Below are 21,744 nucleotides of genomic sequence, written 5' to 3'. Positions count from 1 at the left end.
CCTATAAGCTCCGCAATCTGTTGACTTACAGGGGAGATGCGCTTTTAAATTTCGATAGTTAAATTCACTTACGACATCATCTAAGACAGCTAACGTTTTGTAGATTATCTTTGGGTAATCAGCGTGGATGTAAAGTCGGAATCTGTATATCACTGAAGATAAAGTAATACCTGTATCTTATGTTTCATTAAAGTTTCAGTAAACATATTAAGAGAATAGCCGAACTGGTCGGGTGGAAAGCAGCCAATCGCCTATCTTTTGTATTCTCACCGGGTCAAGGTCACAGGTTGAATCAGGTACAAAGACTCTTAGCCTATTATATTTTTGTCAACATTGATATGCTGGAGTTCAGCCAAGTGGAAGTAACGATTACAGCCGAGGCCACTGGAATAATGTTCCCAGGTCACGCACTGAATGGCCCGAACTAGAATAATAGATCTTACTATTGATAATATTGATACACAAATCTGTTGGTAACTTCTTGCATATTTTATAGAAACATTTGAATATTTTAGCATTCTATTTTCGTTAGTTTAGTTTATATGGACACTATTCAAGTGTTGGTAATTAACTCTTAAAGTCTTATTACGTTAACTCTACAACAATAAACAGTTAAAATAATTTAATATGAAAAAGGTTTGGACCTTTTACCACGGCTACGAATGAATATAATATCAATTATAAAAACGGAATCGCAAATATGCATAATGCATTTAGCATTAGAAAAAATCAATAAAGCTCAAACCAATTCACTTATTAATCGTTCAATTTACACTTTATTGAGGTTCACATTCACAAGTTTAAACTTTTCAACTTTGGTATCCTTCTACGCGTAAAGTTTGATTACATCGAAATGTTCATCATAATTGTGGGCACCTTACAAATTAGGAATTTACAAGTACGCGGTGAGAGTGGAAACAATTCAGTAAAGGAGCAGCATATTATATTACATACAATATGCTATATTGTTTACAATCGGCATTACATTGTCATTAGTGCAATTCCTTGTTCTAATTGAATGTACTAAAGAAAGCGTCGTGTGCAACCAGGACTAAGCTAAATGGATTACAATTCCATTACACGTAAACATAGAATCAATAAGTTGAGTTTTAATAAGTGTTTTGATCTCTTTGGTCAGATCGCAACCTATTTGTTTGAAGTCCCGTTTATTTATCATTATTTAATCTACACAAAAAAACATTTTAGCTAGGAATCAGTCTGGAGATATTTGCAGATTGTATTTTTGTTAATACAAAAAAGTGCGTGCGTACAAAGTACACATGTCAGAAGTGAAACTGACATGTGTACTTTTTAAGTATTTTTTATATTTATACAAATCTAAAACTTTAGATTTCCGAGACTTAGTGGGAGGGAAAAAGGAAGGTATGTTAGGAATTTAATGAATTAAATTGTCATTAAAATATTGAAAGTGTCGAAAATTCATACAAATATTTTTTTTTTAATTTATTTCTGCGATAGTAAAACACGTGGCATTTTAATTTACAATTTGTCATTTGAGATTTCAATAAATTATTTTGCATAAAATATAAAATACTAATATTTCATCAATTCTCTCAATAAATTAATAATTGAGAGAATTAATTAATTAATTGCGAGGTAATTCGCCCTATTATTTTATCTCTCAATCGGTCTCAATCGCTCTCTCCCTTTTCTTCGACAACGCTGCACTTCTTCGTCACGCTAATATTATTATTATTGCGTTTCATCCGTAAAAGTTTTACCATCATGCGCCTAAAAAAGTTTCACTTCAAAAATTACAATTTTGAACTTAGGATTTGGATGAGATAATACTACTCTTCACGCAATCACTTTCAATATATCGTATTATAATTTGTACTACTATATATCCAGCTTATATTCACAAGGCTCTATCTAGACACCCACGTAGAGCACGATGCACAAATAAAGGCGATGTTGTCAATCTACTCATTTAATTTATAAATTAAAAACATAGAAGAATATATAAACATCAATAATAATTAAAAGTGCTAAACTCAAAGGACGACAAATTAATTTTTAATGATGTATTTTCTAGGAAACTGCTTGTGGGTGTGCAGGGAGTGGGAGGTTCAATGAGACCCCGTAGTGTGACCCCTAGTTAGGTTATTATATTGTATATTGTCAGATTTAACGCACCCGTCGAGAACAGACGTTAGACACTTAGCTCACTTCACGTTATAATTATCTTATGTTCAATATGAATGAAGAAATATTAAACTCTCCCTTGAGTTTTATTTTACGGAATATAGATAAAGTCAGATTGTCGTATACTAATTGTTGATTATGCAAAAAGAAAGAAAACGTATCAAAGATATGCTTGTTATTTATCAAAGAATCAATAGGGGCAATCAGTGCGCGATAAATCCAAAACAACGACTCAAGCTGGAAAACTTCGCATTTATTATTGTGCATGTATTTATTTGGTCCCCTTTTAATTCATATTAAAATAGTCAGTATAAACACCTAGTAAGTATTGCTAAACTCTTTACGTTTTTTATAAAAATTTCAAAATAAAAATTATTGTTATAAGTTATATAATATTGATATTTTTCTTTTAATAACAACTGAACACAAACTGGGATTAAGTTTGTGATCAAAAAGAGTAAAATTTGTATTTAAATCAAAACAATACAGTAAGATTTATCTAGTTTTTTTTATTTTATTTTATTTTATTTATTCCATATCATTATTCTATCTTTACAGTAATTACTAATTCGATAGAACGACAATTGTGTCGATCTATCTACCCTATTATTGAATAGGGCTCTGTACATAATATTATATGTTACATATAATAAAACATGTAAGTTTTTTATATTACCTATTTTCCTATATTACACCTGAAACGGTGCCCCATATTTAAAAAATACTACTGATGCTGATAAAATTTATAGCAAAATAGCAAAATTAAAAAATTTTAATTTTTTTTTTGCAATTCAAGGTAGCAAATTTCCCAGTTCTAATATATAGAAGCACGAACCTGAGACTTGTGTATACGAATATAACAAAATATCTAGACTATATATAAATAACCTTCCTTTAAAATAATAATAAATATCCTTGAAGGATATACATAATGTTTTCCAAAGACGAGAAAAAGTTTTTGCAAGTTGTGCCTGCTCAATCGATCATTCCTTTTCTGGATTGTTTTCCTCTAAAACTTGTTGCTATATACAAACGCTATCTCTCCGGAATAGTGTTGTGTCATATTTATCTACTTAAATATATACTGGTTTTCCTAAGGAATGGTGAAAAAGGCTTTTAATTTAACATGAAAGTTTTGTGTTTTGTTTTGTTTTTATAGAGTTAATAAGGGCATATGATCAAAATTTTCATTAAATTAAGTCCGATTAATGAATAATCAGCCGTATTACCTAGATCAGTCTTCGAAAGAGATCAACACCGAGTTTTAAGGCGTAAAAATTACGACCTTTTTCGAGTTAAATGTTAGCTTTTCTTGTCATTTAAGTTAAATAAACCAACAAAAGCAATAGCGAAGTAGTCGGGGTGACATGAATGAAAAGCACTTCATGTTGCACGTTACATTCATGCTTACAATTCTTTACAGGATACCAACTCTTTAAGTAGGGTTGGCAAGCCCATTTTTACGAAAGATTTAGTTTTGTTTAATATTTTTGGAAGCAATTTATGTATGTATTATCTATTTCATTTAGATTAATAATATATAACTGATACTATGTTCATGTTTCGAGTAATTTAAGCATCAAATGATTTAATAGTACTTATTGTTTGATGAGTTACGCTTTGATTCGCATTATTTGATTGTTTACATTGTATTTGTAATAAAAATTTCATTATATTAAAAAAAAAATTTAGTTTAATTTAGTTAATGTTAAGAATATTAAATTAACGTTTACATCTCCATAAATTATATATTCATTTTTAATTGTACAGCTTTTACTTGAAATCAAAGTCGTATCAAGATTTCTTCAGGCAGCACATAAAAAAGTATAATTTTATTGTTATTTAATAATATATATTTAAGTTTGCAACCCTAATTGTGGGAAAACTTCATTTTGTCTTTTTGTACCAAGCTCTGCGTTTTACCGCTGTACATTTATTCTTCATTCGCATTAAAAAAAGGATTCCATTTTTAACAGTTAGAATGTATTTCTACGAGAATTTATATTTTTAAAGTTATTCATTACAGATGCTTAATTTGTATTTTATTATACATGTGAATAAAAACTCGCAACCCCTTGTCTAAAATAAAAAGTATTATGTTGGAAAGAAGCGTTCATAACATGTTTGTAAAAACACCAGTTTTACGGCACTTTTCAGCCGTTATGTATTTGCGTTTCCTTTATATTACTTTATTGCTTTCGTAGATGTCTACACGACATGTCACTGCTACAGAACGTGTTCGTAGCAACTTCGTAGAGCTCACTCGTTCTACGTGCTACGAGACACGGTTAAGTGGGGTCAAGAGGGAGAGCCTTTTGACGCTATGCTTAAGTAATATTTAAACATCCACTTTTAATAACTGAAGTATTTGAATAAATATTTTCAAAACAATTTTGAATTGAAATGTAAAGACTACATTAAAATATAGAAAAAATTGTCTTGTTATTAATAAATGCCTATTCAATTAAGGAACACGACAATTCATTCAGCAACAGGCGTAAGCTTAATTTCAATATACGATTGTCATTAATAATTTAGGTAAATATAAGAATCACAGAATTTATGAAAATGTTTATGTAATAATGTATTATTATCCTTCTTATAGGATTAATTATAACCGCTCTATAACGAAAATTTACTTATTTTTTTTAGTTATTCAGAAAAAAATACTGTACCGTAAAAGCTCTGTGATCGACCACTTTTAATTTAAAATCGTTAATCTCAAAATAAAACGGAAGTTTGTCCATAAATAATGATTTAGATACAAAAACCACTTTGTCAAAAAAATAACAATAAATTGCAAAATAAACTCCAAAAAATTTAGCAAAGAAATCAATCTAAAAGTTTAGATGCCATTGGATCGCGGATAAAGAAGTAAAAACGTTATTCTTACCGAAGAAGAAGTAGGTATCGTTAACAACGCGATTACGACTCGTCAACTTTGAGCAACGCTAGCACACGTCTACTCAGATCGACAAACGAAACACGTCTGATAAAGCCAGCAAAAGCAATTGCTACCAGTTCGCAGACTCTCTACTACGCAGTGCTGAAAGCGTCATGAAAGCGCTGTTTACTGAAAACGCGCTGGTTAATGTTAATTTTTCCGTTTTTTTCCGTTTGAAACATTTTATTTTATAAGGTTCCTAAAACACCACATACCTACCATCTAAAAGACATATTATATATGTGGTAATGTGACGGTTAACATTTAAAATATAAATAACATGATTATGTCAAGAATTTCATCATAAAAACACATCACAAACATCTGTTGTAACGCAATTGAATAACTTTAAATTACAGCTGTAAAGCGCTACGTTGGTTACATTTGTTCTCAGCCCAACCATGGGAGGAGGACCCCTCACATCTGTTGCGTCGCGCATGATCCAAAAGACGGGAAAAACGATTACAAAAAACATAAAATTTCCATTTTGTTGACCATGTTGAATATTGTAATGAGGTTCTAGAACGAGTGAGTCAATTGAATTCGTCAATATAAATGTACTTATTGCGAAGGAAAAATCGAATTCAAATTATATAATAATATGATTTAGGATGAATTTAGGCAATGCGATTTCAGTTTTAACACAATTTTCTTATAATTTAAATATGAATTTAATAAACTTACCAATCTGGTAATAATAATTAAATAAAGGTTGTCAATCTAGCAAGTATTAACCTATTTTACACACAAACAGCGACGCTACAATCTTTGTTGCTGAAATCTTATTCCGTTTTTTATACTAAGTATTTTTAGCCTTTTATGTCTAACTCTCGAAGTCAATATTTTTAGACGTTTTGATTTGCTCGCGATGTTTTACTTCACAATGTGAGCAAAAATTTATGACAGACGTGATTGATTTAAAGCCTTGAAATTATGAATCACGTGCGTCCTAATAACCAAATTATTATTTATTATTAATATGGGCATCTTTTTCTAGTCCAATAATAAATGTCTTTAAATTTCCAATCACTGCCAGTTATCAAACTCAGGTTGTATCAGACGAGGAGTACTTGTAAGAAACTCTCCTCCACTGTTTTTAATTCTAAAAGTAAGAAGCAACATTACAACTTGTTCTTCTGAATGTATAAAACTAGAATACTTTTTGTTATAAAGGTTTAAAAAACTTATTATCAACTAAGGAAGCCACAGTAACATAACTATTCCATTAAAATTTCCTTAAGGAACTTTGGAGTTAACTCCAGAAATCAATTTGTTAACCAAAGGTGTAAAATAACATTTCTCTTAACTATTACAAACAGTTAATTGTTTCATGCACGGGTACTTTTTCGTTTAGAACTGAAAACGTAACTTTTTAAATTGTTAATATTTCAGTGTATACATTCTCCAATGAGTTGAACTATTTTTAAATGTAACAAGACCTTTAATTTGCTACATCACAATATCGATTTAGAAGCAACCACGTCTTCCAAACCTATTTATCCACGGCACCTTTATTGAGAAAAATACACAGACACTATAAATACCTTACAGCTCACAAATGAAGCTGGAACAAAGGAACAAAAAAATTTTTATTCCTTCGACCTCCTTCGATTTAATCTTAAAATTTATTTCTTAAATCAGTCTTTCCTTTTAACAAGCCAGTGCTAAATGAGCACATATATAGTTGCTGTCGTTAATTTATCTAAGAATCCCTCCATTATATGCGTCAAGATATTCACAATTATTCCAAAGGCCTCGTACACGAATTATGTGCGTAATTCACCATTGTTTCGGATTTTAGTAACTAACAAATTAATAAGATGTTGATATTTTCCACATTACCAAACAGGGTGTGAGGAAATATTTTAAGAAGCGGGAAGACTTTGACTTTATTTAGCAGTAACAATTTAGTTTTTTCTTTAAAATATTAACAGTTAATACAAGTGCCGTTTGTTTAAGGTTAATTTCAGTTTTCTTTTTTATGTCTTATTATAGTTTCTGTTTCATACATTTTGTTTATCAATGTAATCTGTTTTGGCTTAGTATATTGTCTAAGTGTTTTCTTTTATAATATGTATATGTATTTGCTGTAAGATTACTTATATATAAATAATTCATTTAAAAATAAATTGCACTGGCACACCAAAGCTTTTTGTTTTGATCTTTTGGCCAGGGTACAAACACACGATTTAAGGGTTTGTGCTATATCAACAACACAATACTTGCAATACCTACTTTATACATCTGAATATTAAACCTTATTATAACCCAGATGTTAAAATATCGTATTTCGAAACTGAAACGGGAACGCAATTAACTTTAACGGCTTTTGCATTTGTCGTGGTTCGTGAATTGAATAGATTTGAGAAATTACATTGAAATTATTTAGCATTTATTTTAGACCCAGAGATGTGATGTAACGACACCATAATGTTCCCCGATTTTCTCTCTTTGTATTATATAATTGGTTTCAAATTTCAATGCAGATATTTTTTACTCTGTTTTAGGTTACGTGCTAAGGTTAATACAATTAAACTCGAACAATTCTTAGTTTAAAATCGAAATTAATAATATACATAATTTTTATAAGAACCACTTTTAATCTTTTACGGGACAAAAACCCTGAGAAGAATAGCCTAAATTTATATAAATACAAAAACATCTTAGCCACAGCAAATCATCCCCAAGCGGTTTAATCTACCGTTTTTTAATGAGACTTGGTAATTAAACTTCATCAATCAATAATCAAGGTTTTAAATATATTTAAAGATACTTTTCGTACCTCAGTTAGGAGTCTATTAAAAAACCGATAAAATCACTACTATAAGAATTACGTAGACAGTTATGTGAAGCATACAATTACATAATATATAAGGTTTTACAAATACTATTTACAATATATCGTTAAACAAATATGCTACAACTTGGCTTCTAGAAACAGCAAATTACACGATTAGGTAGTTAAAAATAAAAATAGTCTGAACGTTCACAGCTACTCAAAGAACTATGCCATGTTGCATTAGGTAGGTCCTTCAGATTCAACCTTAACTAAAAAATATATATGTTGCCAGAATCAAACGATTTATACCGTACGATCAAATGTGATAAAGAAAGAAAAATTCATTGGTGCACTAACGGATTTGAATACTCAACCTCTCGCGTAGTCCCGGGTTGAGTTTTGCATGTTTTAACTACTTGGTTTATGCTCTATAACCTTATTCTCAAACATACACATAACAAAAATAAAAAAAAGGTTACAAAAGTTATAAGGCAACGGGCGGCCTTATCGCTAACAAGCGATTTCTCCCTGGCAACAATGAAAAAGAAATACCTACAGAGGGTGGAGTACAAGAAATGCAAAAACTATTAACAAAAAAAAACACGTTACTATAACTAAAATAAAATAAAATCTAAAGGAAAAATAACAATAATAATAAATAAAAATATGTATAATCAAAAATTTAAAATACAAAATACAATTTGTAACGTGAATGTTTGAAACCACATTCAGTCTGTATTTATTCAGATCATTAAACGACAAAGACTTTTGTAATAATTGATAACGTTATTGGATAGTTGAATTTAATTATTGTCCATAGTAGCATAACTATTCATGCGAAATGCAGCTAACAAGCGAGCGGGAGGACACTGGTGCAGCGGTTCGGAAAATCGACGCTTGGTAATTGGACCTACGTACAGTTAATTAAAATCACTGTAAGAGAGTATATATGTTTTTGTTTCGACATAATTATATGACTAGATTTCCTAAGGAAATCTAAGTTCTACGCCCCAGAATTGAGAACTGGCAGAAAATGTAAAATTAGAAGCATTATATATTTCTTTTTGACGTGATAACGTCTTTAAAATCGTTTTAGTCGGGTGACATGTTCAGAAACTTGTGTCACACCAAAACCTCACGAGCGCGATCGCAGGTATAACGAGAGAGAGACGGACCGATCTCCCGTCTCTCTCGCTCTAGCGGCATACAAACGAATGGAGATTTGTATGAATGTATGTATGAAGAAAAATGTATATCATAGTCGAATAAGTAAACTTGTCATTTTACACCCGAAATTTATCATCAAAAGTGTGAATAAAACGATAGATGTAATTTAAAATTTGAAAAAAATTGTTATCTTCATTAATTCCTTACTTCCCAAAAACTTATATCACCAATAAGACGTTATCACGTAAACATCTCGATCGTAAACCTACTTTACAAACAACCAATATTTTTTAGCGTTAATAACTGTACATTGTGTTACCTATATGAATAAATGATTTGGACTTTTGATTCGTATTCTATACATATCACAGTCCTAAATTACTGCTAACAATAGAAACTCGTTTGAAGTCGATATTTATCTTCGTATGAAGTTTTGTAATCACATGCCATGAACACACTTTTTAGTTTCATTAATAATTATGTAGGGGAAGTAGGTCAAGGGCAAGGTTGCCCACCTGGCAATAGCTTGTGATTCTGAACCCTGAGGTCGTGCGTTCGTATCACAGCTGTACCATACGATCAAGAGCATATAGGATATATAACACAATATATTATCGAAATCAGAAATTGTTGAAAGGAAATCGCATACGCCAGTATCGTGACGAGCTTCTTAATGTTTAACTAAGAAAATCTTCAATTTCAATCATCCCAAAGAGGTAAACTTAGAAAATATTAAGTTTGCGCACATATGTGTTTTAAGTTATAAACTATTCGGACGTCGTGTAGCTTCTTTGAGACTGTTATTAATTAATATAATGTATTCTTACATTCCCACTTTGCAAGTTTGCGTTTCCTCAAACGAGATGAAATTCTGTATCCCATGTCGACTTGCCTTTTAAATTAAGTTAGTCTGCAGTCTTCGCTCAGTCTTATGATAAAGAAGTTGTTCCTAGGTCTTGAAAAGCCATACCTATTTCTAATTAAAACATTCTGATAGCAAAATGTTCTCAGTTTAAATTCATAGTTTCAGGAGTTGTTTATAATTACAGCAGTACTCAGAGTCAGTTATTATATTAAAGACTATTGTATATAATCAGCATTCTTGGTGGAGTGGCTTCAGCGTGACTCTCATCCCTGAGGTCCTCGGTTCGATCCCTGGCTGTGCACCAATAGACTTTCTGTCTATGTGCGCATTTAAGATATAACGTTCGCTCGAAGGGTGAAGAAGGCTCGTGAGGCCTTAGACCCAAAAAGACAACGGAGTGTGTCAGGCACAGGATACAGAGAACAGATACAGAAATCTGAGGCCTAGACCTAAAAAGGTTGTAGCGCCACTGATTTTTTTATATATTTATTTATTGTATAATACCGCAAGTATGTTAACTTTTTATTAATTTCAAACATAATATTTTATACTAATAGGTAGGTAGGTAGGTTAGATTTTGTATCTTAATTACCTGTTATAAATATTCAAGAATATACTACTAATATCTCAAGGGTCTAACATGGTTGCCTTGGGTGGAATGCCGTAGCATACTCCGAGGGACCATCTTCAGGGCTCTTCCATCTTAAGGTCTGGCTAACCAATATTAGAGAACCGGTGTATTTAAGACAAGACTGATAATTAAAAGAAGCTGTATTTATAGTCAAGTAAGTTATATTATTATCTCTCTAGAAGACTAAATAGTTAAATTACTAAATCACGCTGCAACTCAAAACAGAATTCCCGGTCATTTAATGTCTGATACATAACCATTTTCTAGTTTCTAAATTTGTCTTAATATATATAAATCCTGAATGGCTTAAGTAACCGTTAATTATTAATAAATGTTTCTATATGCGGCTAATGACTTGTGATATACTTATTTTAGATTTTTGATCGTGGCATTTGATGGGTACTATATAAAAATATCTAGCTACTTTGCACTATAAATTATTCTTTACCTTCCATCAGAAATGATTATGATTCAGCAGTCTATCTAAAACAGGACTAATATCCAATGCACCATCCTTTATGCATAATAAATATAAACCTACAGCTTATGAACCACTCACTATTGCAACTGTGGGCTGCGGTTAATACTATTTGCAGTCCCGAATATCAAATATTAAATGAAGCTAATGCTTCAAATGTACCTTTCACTAGGCAGGCTGATTACTTTATTTCAGAACATGTCAAAGCTAACCAAATAACAAAACAACTATTGTAGATTCGTTAGAAGAAAGTCTATAATATAGGTTATGTACGTACAAATCTAGATATCTAGATATTATATCCATATGTAATATATTTTCAATAAATGTATGTATGTACAGCTTCAGGCTTAATTTTTTTTTATTAATGTTATTTTATAACACCATTATTTTGTTTATTGCATAATATTTCAAGAATATTTAAAAATGCAATGTTAGATGTTACATCATTCAGGCTTGTTTGAGTGTTTTGTTTAAAGCCTGGTATAAAATATATACAAGATCAAAGTTACCTAGTCAAAATATAATGCAATTTTTATGACTTAGGTCGTGTTAATTTATTTCACAATCACCATGTCACAAGCTGCTTACTTAACTTTTAATTATCTTTTGACATTTCATTCTCATAATTCCAGAGCTTAAACAGCGCTCTGTTATGAGCTTTTATCTCAAAGTTTAGCTTTTTACTCTTTTCTCATAAACAAGTGCTACAAATATTTATACATGTTGCAGGCTGGCTGTTAATTGAATATTTTTTGAAAAACTTTCCTATTATTTTACTTGGTTATTTGTTGGAACAATAAACTCCTTTTTACCTATACTTTAATGTAATATTATAAATCCGAAGATATACTTGGATGGTCCATTATTAGAGACTATCGTGCTACGACCAAGTCACGACTAAAAACCACGAGTATCTAGTGATTATATTATATTAGATTTTGGGTTATACAATATTAGCCTTATAAGCCTAATATATATTAGGAAGGCTGTCCCCTGTTTCAAATTATCAAAATGACAGATGATTACGTCATGTTAATTGCTAGTAAATCTGGTAATAAATATGGTAAAAAAAGTAAATAAATAAAGGTCATTGGCTAAAAAAATTTTTATTGGAAACCTATACAGTGTTAGTAATGTAAGTTAATTGATTTACTCACGACGTACGTGAGTAAATTAAATTCACCGCTTTAAACTCAACTTCCGATACAAAGTGCATCCTTATTCCTCATTGCTCTACCTTGTGTAATGCACTATCTATTAAATTTTACTTTGAGTAAATGGATGCATATAAGTTATGTGCCTGCAAATATTCAAAAGGGAAAAAACCTAATAGACCAGTGCAGATAGCCTTTAAAAATAATAAAAAGTGAAAAAAATTACAGTAGGATGAAACCCATTAGAAAAGCAGGGGAATATGATCAAAATGAAAGGAAAAATAAATTACGGTCGATCTGAGGTCGGGAAGGGGTAGGGGGGTTAGTTTTAAGGGTAAAAAACGGTTTATCTCGATTTCCGGCAAAACTAAAAGTCCTATCGAAGAAAACTAAATGGCAAAGTTGTAGGTAATAAAAAGATCTAAAACTTTTGTATTCACACATTTTTCACATAACCTCAAAATTTATGTGAAAAATTCAAAAAACCAACATTTTGGTTTTTTATTTCTATCTTTTACAAAAATTTATTTTTTTAAACGAAATTTGGTGAAAACTTACCTTATTATGTCCCAAATATACTGTAATTTATTTGATTAAAAATATTTATTTTTTCACCTTATTTTGAATTAATATCGAAAAAACGCCCTAATTTTCAATCGAAAATTCTGACGTCAAAATTTCAGCTTTTTTCAAGAAGTTTGGGGGCTTTCACACAATATTATATTTCATGTAACAATGTATCTTCTTGGTACATTACACATATTACAAAATAATGTGTATTAATGTTATGATACACATATTTAAGTCTTATAATGTTACTTTTCTTAAATACAGAACTGGACAGACATTTGGACATAATACCAGCTGCTGCCCCTTTAACCGCCGATTAAATGAACCCGTATTATACTATCTAGGAAAGATAAAAGATAAAAAAAGGGTTTTTCCACCAACACCTTCATATAGTTAGTAGTCTACAAAAGTCAGGCTGTGCCCCAGCACATTAAACGGAAAATTTCGAGTACCAATCATACTCGTATAGGTGACCCGTATAATGTGCAATAAAAAATTAATTAAAAAGAAGTGTGTTCGTACACATGTCAGAAGTGAAACTACTTCGGCGAACTAATTTTCAAGTCTTGTTCATACTTATACAAATCTAAAACTTTAGATTTCCGATACTTAGAGGATGGGAAAAAGGAAGATATTTTAGGAGTTCAATGAATTTAATTGTCATTAAAATTTTAAAAGTGTCGCAAATTAATACAAATTATAAATTTGTTAATTTATTTCTTATATAATAAAAATACGTGGTATTTTAATTTACACTTCGTCATTTGAGATTTCAATAAATTATTTTGCATAAAATATAAAATACTAATATTTTATAACTTCTCTACGAAATTTTAATTTTAAAAATAGAATTTCTATTAGGTAATTCACCCTTCCCACTCTCTCTCAATCGGTCTCAATCACTCTCTCCCTTTTCTTCGACAAAAACGCTGCACATCTTCGTGACGCTAATATTATTATTATAGCATTGCATCCTGAAAATTTTATCCTCATGCGCCTAAAGTATTTTTACTTTAAAAAGAGTACACGTATGTCTGCAGTTTGTAACCACACCTGCAATCAGCGGTTACAATCAGTACGATGACGTATTTCCCTGAATCGCGCTATTAAATTGTTCCGACCGCTGAGTATATATAAAACACCTCGAACTCAGCCACCTGGACCCGAAGTCCACCCGCGCAGCATGTTCATATTAGAGTTAAAATCGCCTTTACCCGTTTAGGTCCCATATTCCGTATTTTACTTTAGTACGCTTCGGTCTTGACCTTCAGGTAAATGTGCCACCTATCCCCAAGCCGAGGAGACACCCTTGTGTTATTAGTAGAACTAACCATGACAAAAACTCACTTTATCCGGCTGAGCCTCTCTCGCCAAAACAGCCCGTAATGAGCTTTCAAGGCAACGTACAGTGAGATTTCAATCTAATAAAGATCCAGTTAGGGCCTTCGTCCTAGTCAGCCAGTGATTTGACTTGTCAAGGATCGTTTTTGTAGGTTAAATGCATACATGTCCTTCCTCCTAAGTTTATATTCTTGAGATTTAATCAATTCTGCTGACAATGCTTTATTTTATTAAAATATCTATTACACAATTAACCACAGCACAACCTTCACCTATTATATTACATTTTTATTTAATTTTAATATATTTAGATATGTTGTTTGGTTACCAGGCTGACTGTATTGCCAGGTAATTATGGGATGTCAAACAGTATGAAATGGTTCCTCGTTGTGTTAACATAATGTTGTCAGAGTGTTAATGATACTGACATTTCCGCCTATCACGTACCGATTCAAAATTGGATGATTCATTTTTGTACCAAATATGAACTTTATTATAATGACATACTGTTCTTATTTAATTGGCGCCTTTTGACGACTGCTAACATACGGCCTTAAAAAGTGGACTCCACATCTCACGAGAAATTATTAAAATCATTTGAATACCGAAAAATGCGACGTTGCCGCTTTTCTGTTATTTACTATACCACGTGTGTTTACATTAAAAAATTGCCAAAAACGAATGACTAGAAAATGTTATATATAACTACAATGTATAATAACAGTAACAATATAATAAACTCTAATATATAACAAATAACAAAACGTTCATAACTTTCTCAAAACCTTTTTTATAAAATATTTTTGTTCAGGACCTGGCCTGTTTCTACCTAACAACTATTTTTCCACGAAATGAACGTGCCTACTCGAGCGACGCTAACACTGAAAACTTTATAAATCTAACAGGAAAACCAATTAACAAAAGATAAGCAAAACTCCATATAATGTCGCTGTAGAATGATAATCTCGTATGTCCAGAGAACCAAACATTACAGGAAACGAGAGGAATGTTTTATTTCGTCAATGTTCGTTAAAATATTATTATGTGTTTTGTCTGTGTTTTAGATGGTAATAATGACTTATTTATAAATAACATAAATAAGTCCTTACTTCATGATTATACCAGTTGAATGACAAGAGTCTAAGAATAAAAAATAAATGGTTTTTTGACATACGAGGTTATCATTCTACATGTTTTAATTATTTGGTTGTTAATTTCACGCCCATGACGTCGTCGTCACTGACTGCACTAAAAGGATAATAAAATATGTAGTGTGTATTGATTAACTAATTTATTCAATAGCGTGAATGAGGCTAATATTTAGCTGTCTGAAAAAGGAAGAATAAAAAAGGTTTGTTTTATTTGAATTCTATACTAAAAGATCTATGTTTGAAGTGATTTTCGCACTCTATATACACCACAGTTGCGATACTCATTATTCTAATTTTTATACGTCAACACAAAGTAAGTGTTTTTGTAAGTGTTATGTAGAATTTATTACATCTTGTACCTAAAATCAATAGTATGTCAAATGGAAGAGATTAGAAATAGAAGGTATGACAGTGTGTTGTACACTTTCTCATTTAATGAACGTCCTTTTTATAATCTGTAATTAAGTCGTTTCTGTTCTGAAATAACTCAGCTAAAGATTCAGTTAGATGACCTAATTTATTTTTCTCATCTAAGGGACAAATATAGGAGTTCTACATTGAGACCAGACAAGAAAATAATTGTAAACTAAACGAATAGTTATTTATAATTACTCTTCATACTTCCTCCTTGTAATTCTCACAAATGCAATTCCATTGTTATTTGAATGGCGCTTATAACTATTAGAATACTATAATTGTAGATTTTTTCCGCGTCCAAAGAAAAATAAATAAAGAATTGTTATGTCTCGTGCTTCATTCGTAATGTGTATGAATAATTACTAGCTAGTTATATAATATCATCAAATAAATATTTGAAACATTGTAACTATGTTTTTTTTTAAAGTTATTTTGACTGTGTACCCGGCGATCAGGTTTATAGGTATTGGAGAACGATTAGACTTGATATGGTCTCATACTAAATTAGTAACTTTAAAAAACTATACATGCATAAATATGTGCGTGTCTTTGTAATTAATTTCATCTAAACGGCTGGACTGAAGTCGTTTATACAGGACAACGTCTGTTCAGTCCGCTAGATTTTTATATAACATTACTAACAAACTAATTTTGTATTTATTAATAAACTAATACAGAAACAATAAAAAGTAAGAATTTATTTAAATTAATCAAAAATGCAGTGTAGTCGTGGCATAAGCGTACCCTCATCCATAAGTCCGCACGTTTGGATCACCTATGGAATTTTCTTTCCATATGTGCAATCAGTCACTCCAATGTAGAAATACTACAGAGATTTCAAAATATCGCTCTAAGAACCATATCCAGTGCTCCTTGGTTTCTTAGAAACACTGAAATCCATGAACTCCTGCAAATGAAAACTATAAAATAAACACTCAATTCACGTACATGAACAGGCTTAAGGAACATAGCAATATACTAGCTAAAAACCTTCTAGATAGTAAAGAAGATGTAATCAAGAAAACAAATTCTAAACCTGGACTCTTGATTGAATTGGAACATTACACACAGTATAATCCATAAAGAGAACACATCAGATTATGACTAAGTGAAGTCGATTGCTGATAAATAAAGAAGAAAAAGAAAAAAATACTCCTACGGTGAAATCAAACATTATAAGGAAACCGGCATATCTCAAACGCAAAAATCTATGACATCTGTCAGACACAGTAGGCCGATCTCCTACTATAAAAATAATCGAAGAAACGGATGCCATCTAAGATACATTATATAAAAATATTAATGTATCAATCAATAAGATAGAAAACCTCTCTGAAACTAATTCGTGAAATTATCTAGGTCACAAGAAAAGCATACTAAAGAAACAACGAATAACGGTTCGCAAGAGAAGGTTCGTGTTTTCTATTTGTTTAATGAAGATAAATGTCATTTGTCAAAACGAAAGGAAAACGAAGTCGCATATTATAGGCTCATCGGTAATAACAAAACCTCTGAGGCGTGAATAAAGTCTGCGGCTGAATAACGACAGAAAACATTGGAAATCCTATAATGTTTATCATACATTTCTCGCTACCTTCGTTAACCAATAAACTATTTGATGCTAACGGAGCAATAAACTGAATATAAACAATGCTATCGTATCGAATTCTTTAGTTGTGTTTAGCCTTAATGGAGGCTGTTTCGCCGCCAAGGTTACGATTGAGACAGATTCTAAGTAAAGAAAACAAACAAAAACTATTGAAAGGAAACTCGTAACCTTTGAATAGAAATAGTTTTTGGGCTTTGTTACAACTTACAAACTCATCATTTGACATTCTTTTGTAAGGAATATACATTGGAAAACATCGTACCGAGGTATGGCGAAGTTTATTTAATGTATTCAACAATAAGGTGATACTGATGTTAAGTGATAACGCCGCCCATGGACACTCACATTGCTAAGAGGCACGCAAATGCGTTGTCGGCCTTTTAGGAAATGGTACTCTCTTTTCTTGAAGGATCCTAAGTCGAATTGGTTCGGAAATACATCAGTGGGCGGCTGCTTCCACATGGTGGTGCGCGGCAAAAATTGCCTTAAAAATACTAAGTTCTGGAACGACGGACATCGAGGTGATACGGACGTACACCTAAGCTAAATAATAACTTATATCGGACCCAGAAGACACTAAACGATAAAGGAATAACAAAGTTTACACGCTGAAAGTCGAGGCTTTACACGGCTGGCTTTGGCTTTTGTTACTCAGATTACGAAGCAACAAAACAAACAATTATTTACTCTTTATAGTATTCGATTAGATATAAATTGATAGTGAAGTTGTTATTGGTAATACATTACTGTTCTTTATATACATTTGCGACAGTCAAATTAGAGATTTAAAATGTTTTTGCTATAATAATTTATTAGTCAACATGTTTAACAGTAGATACACTGATTATAAATTCATTTTTAAAAAGTTATTTATTACACCCCTAAGTTACCCATAGCAGTCAGTTCTGCGACAGATACCACGATATCGGACGTGTCGGAGAAACGACAGCTATGGACTACCGAATCGATTAGGCATAAATGGCCGGTCTCAATAGAGATAAGATAATGTATTTAAATCAACCAGGAGAGTTACTTTTAATATAAATAAAATATTCATCTACAATTTATTATTAATAGTGCGGCTGCAACCCTTGATCTTGGCCTCAGATTACGTTGTCTGATTTTTGTTTTTTTTTTTTAATCGTGAACAACGTCTTTTTAAGTCTAAGGGTTTTCTCACGATGTTTTCCCTCACTGTACGAGCGAGTTTAAGTACGTATAGAAATAAAAGTCAAGTCAGCACTCATCAAACAAATGCAAATCATTGTATCTATGTGAATTACAAAAACATTCGTTTCCAATTATATTCAGAACTTCGCACAAACTTTACGATAGTTTTGTCAAGTATTCGTAAATGTCTAAAAAATAATGTAAATACGACACGAGCGAGCTGTTCAAAAGATTTAAAACAAAAACTATTCTATTACGTTAACTATCCAATTTCACGTATTGTTTTTTAGAACCAGAGACTCTAACATCTCGGTAGTTCCCGTATTCGTAAAACCTATATTTATATATCTAAAAATATCTATAATCCTTATTAATATTTATTTAAATAAATATACTACTTTAAATTATATACTTTTTAAGAAAGTATGTCCTTTAGAAGTAACAAATAGTAACAACTGTCCAATATAATTAAACAAGAAAGCATCATCGCGTATTTGGAATTAACCGAAACTATGTTAATTACGATTTAACGCATTTTTATGTGTCCAGCAAAAATTATCATTTTTACTTTTTTATTATTATTTATAGTTTTATTCCCATTTATATAATATGATAATACACATAATTATTAATGCTTGATTTGCATTAATAATTATGTGAGACGTTATCAGAGCTATCTAAATCTTAAGCTAAATGTCTAAGATAAGACGCTATCGGCACGTCTTAATTTCAACAAAAGTCTTGTACCCGCTACTTCGTTTGCTACTCTAAAGATATATAGATACGCCAATCGAATTTGTATGTAACGGTCTCATGACGAGTCTGATCTCCTATTTGAAACCTTTTTAAATCAATTTTAGTTGACAAAAACTATCGCGTTTATAGTCATTTTTGAACGAGCCAAGGGAAATTAAACTTTGTTCGAAGACGGTAAGATACTATTTTAAATGACACCGATATTTGATGCGTCCAACATTAACGTCAAAGGGCAAGGGTTCACAGTTTGAAAGGTTTCAAGGCTTTTTATATGATTTAATCGACAAAATTTTCTCTCATGGAGCTGTCCAGCTGTATTTTATTGTCATCAGACACAGGATAAGACAGACATAGTAATATTTTTCTAGTGGAGCACAGCAATTCTTTTACAGGTAAGTAGATGGTAAGAGTTCTTTGACAGACACTTATGGGTAATTTTATGGTTTAACGCCCGAACCCAATAACCTTTCTCAATCCATAATCCACCATCTGAGATAGTAATCTTAATCCAAATGTTGTAACAAGTGTGCCAATAACCAATCGACGGATTGTAATAGCTTTCGATACAAGCTATTCATGGGAGGTCGTATCGGTGTCTGTGGATAGACCTTTGTATGAAAACGACAGTTAACGAAAGCTCGACTTCAACAGTTAATTATTTTAACAGATTTTAATTTACACCAGTTTTTTTAATAATTAAAAAAACTGTTTGTTATGTTTTAAACATACACATGTATATTTTTATGTTATTTGTACGGTTTTATTTACATTATTTGGTTTTCATTGATAATCAAATATGAGTGAAAACTCGGTAAAATGGAACGATAAAGAGTATTTTATCCGTCGCCAAAAATGGATTGTCTTCGTAGGGTTTGGTTATTGGGATGTAGATAGGAGATCGATCGATTGTCACGGTCTGATCTCAGATTGTTATCAATCTGAGATTGTGGATTGATTATTGGGTTCGGGCGTAAGACATCTTGGTCTTCTTAAAAGCGAGAGTCATACAGACTTACTTTGATACTGTGTAATTTTTTTAATATTCATAGATTAAAAACGGCATATAGATTTGTAAAATATTGAGTATTGACAAAAGAATGATTATCTTAGACCCTCGAAATCTTAAGTAATTTCAATGAAGCCGGAAATAGATCACAATGACGAAGACTATAGATCATAGATAATCGATTATAAAAATATCACTTAATTGCACTGTGTAATTATTTATGTTTTGTTTAGTACCTACTGTGTTAAATGTGTTTAACAAAATAATTCAAGTCACAATTGATCTATAGTACCAACTATCAAATTACTGCTAATTTGTTCAACTGATCATAATATCCCTATAATAATAAGTTACTACTCTTATATAAAACGTCATTTAGGCAAACGTGTTATTGGGTAACGATCTTAATACCACAGTTTATAGTTGAAATACTTCGAAACTATGCCGTTGATTATAACGATTACTTAATTCGATTAAAATAACTTGAATTCAAGGTGTTTATGTAGTAGATTTAAATTATTTACGATATATAACAATTAGGAACTTTTATTTGCATAATGTCAAAGTAACATAAGTTAACTTTTTATGGTACATTTTTGAATTAGACTAATTTGGACTATGGAACGCCACAATAAATGTATACTATAACTATAGTAACTATATCTAAACATATTATAATAAAGTATTGAATAACACGTATGTAATATTTTTATTTTTTATTTATAAAACAATATTTTCAGAATGTTTTTATACAGTAATGATATAGATACGAACCTTTTATTTAAAATAATAATTATTTTTAACAGTATTATTTTTCATGTACAGTCATATTAAAGTTCTCTGGGCAAAGTTTCTAATAAAACATAGATTTTTTCTTTATCTCCTTTGTGATATAAATTATTTCAGTGTGGTTTTTAGTAGCAATTATTATTGTTATATTACTACATTGATACAATACATATAATTTGCTATACATAAAACATAGTATGTCCTTTCGATAGGTCGAATAATAATGAATAAGAGTCTAGACACCTTATAGAAATTTAAATTACGATCCACGGACAATCTTTTCTCAGAACAAAAAACTTTTTCTCCCACATAAGTACTGTCAAATTTTAACTTATAAAGTTATCTTAATTAACCACAGCTGCATTTTATACATATAAGTTTAAATTTATTTTGTATAGATTAAATTCATTTGCATAGGAAATATAGCAGTTATTGTATAACATAAAAATATATAAGGTCATGCGCATACCTTTTCAATCGCTAATACTTCTTAGATCGAAAATATTTCTCTTCGTTGATTTATGAGAGTAGGAATAAACTTCATACAATAATACAATACACTTTAAATAAACAACGTTCCTTTTTCGTATCACCCATCTTTAAAGATGCATAAACTATTATACTGTAGATTATTAACCACATTTGAATTTACACAATTTACGTCCAAAGTTAGTGCACGAGGACAAATATGCTTTAGGATGAGCGACCTTCATTCACTTGCTGATGATTCATAATTCGAATAGAAAAA

General features: G+C 30.9%; 1 protein-coding gene across 2 annotated transcripts in view; it reads right to left on the bottom strand.

Annotated features, from left to right (window-relative positions):
• Window positions 1-21,744, bottom strand: part of LOC125062570 (adenylate cyclase type 6) — a 144,432-nt gene that overhangs the window by 122,550 nt on the left and 138 nt on the right. The window contains exon 1 of one of the 2 annotated variants that reach the window (XM_047668574.1): window positions 5,060-5,158. The exons of the other annotated variant lie outside the window; for it this stretch is intronic. The gene's annotated coding sequence lies outside the window, so the exon portion shown is untranslated. Of the gene's footprint in view, window positions 1-5,059; window positions 5,159-21,744 lie in introns of those variants that run through there. 2 annotated transcript variants of the gene reach the window in all.

This window comes from Pieris napi, chromosome Z, assembly GCF_905475465.1.
Source record: "Pieris napi chromosome Z, ilPieNapi1.2, whole genome shotgun sequence".
In the NCBI taxonomy this organism is placed as follows: domain Eukaryota; kingdom Metazoa; phylum Arthropoda; class Insecta; order Lepidoptera; family Pieridae; genus Pieris; species Pieris napi.
This window is presented reverse-complemented; position numbering and strand designations above follow the sequence as displayed.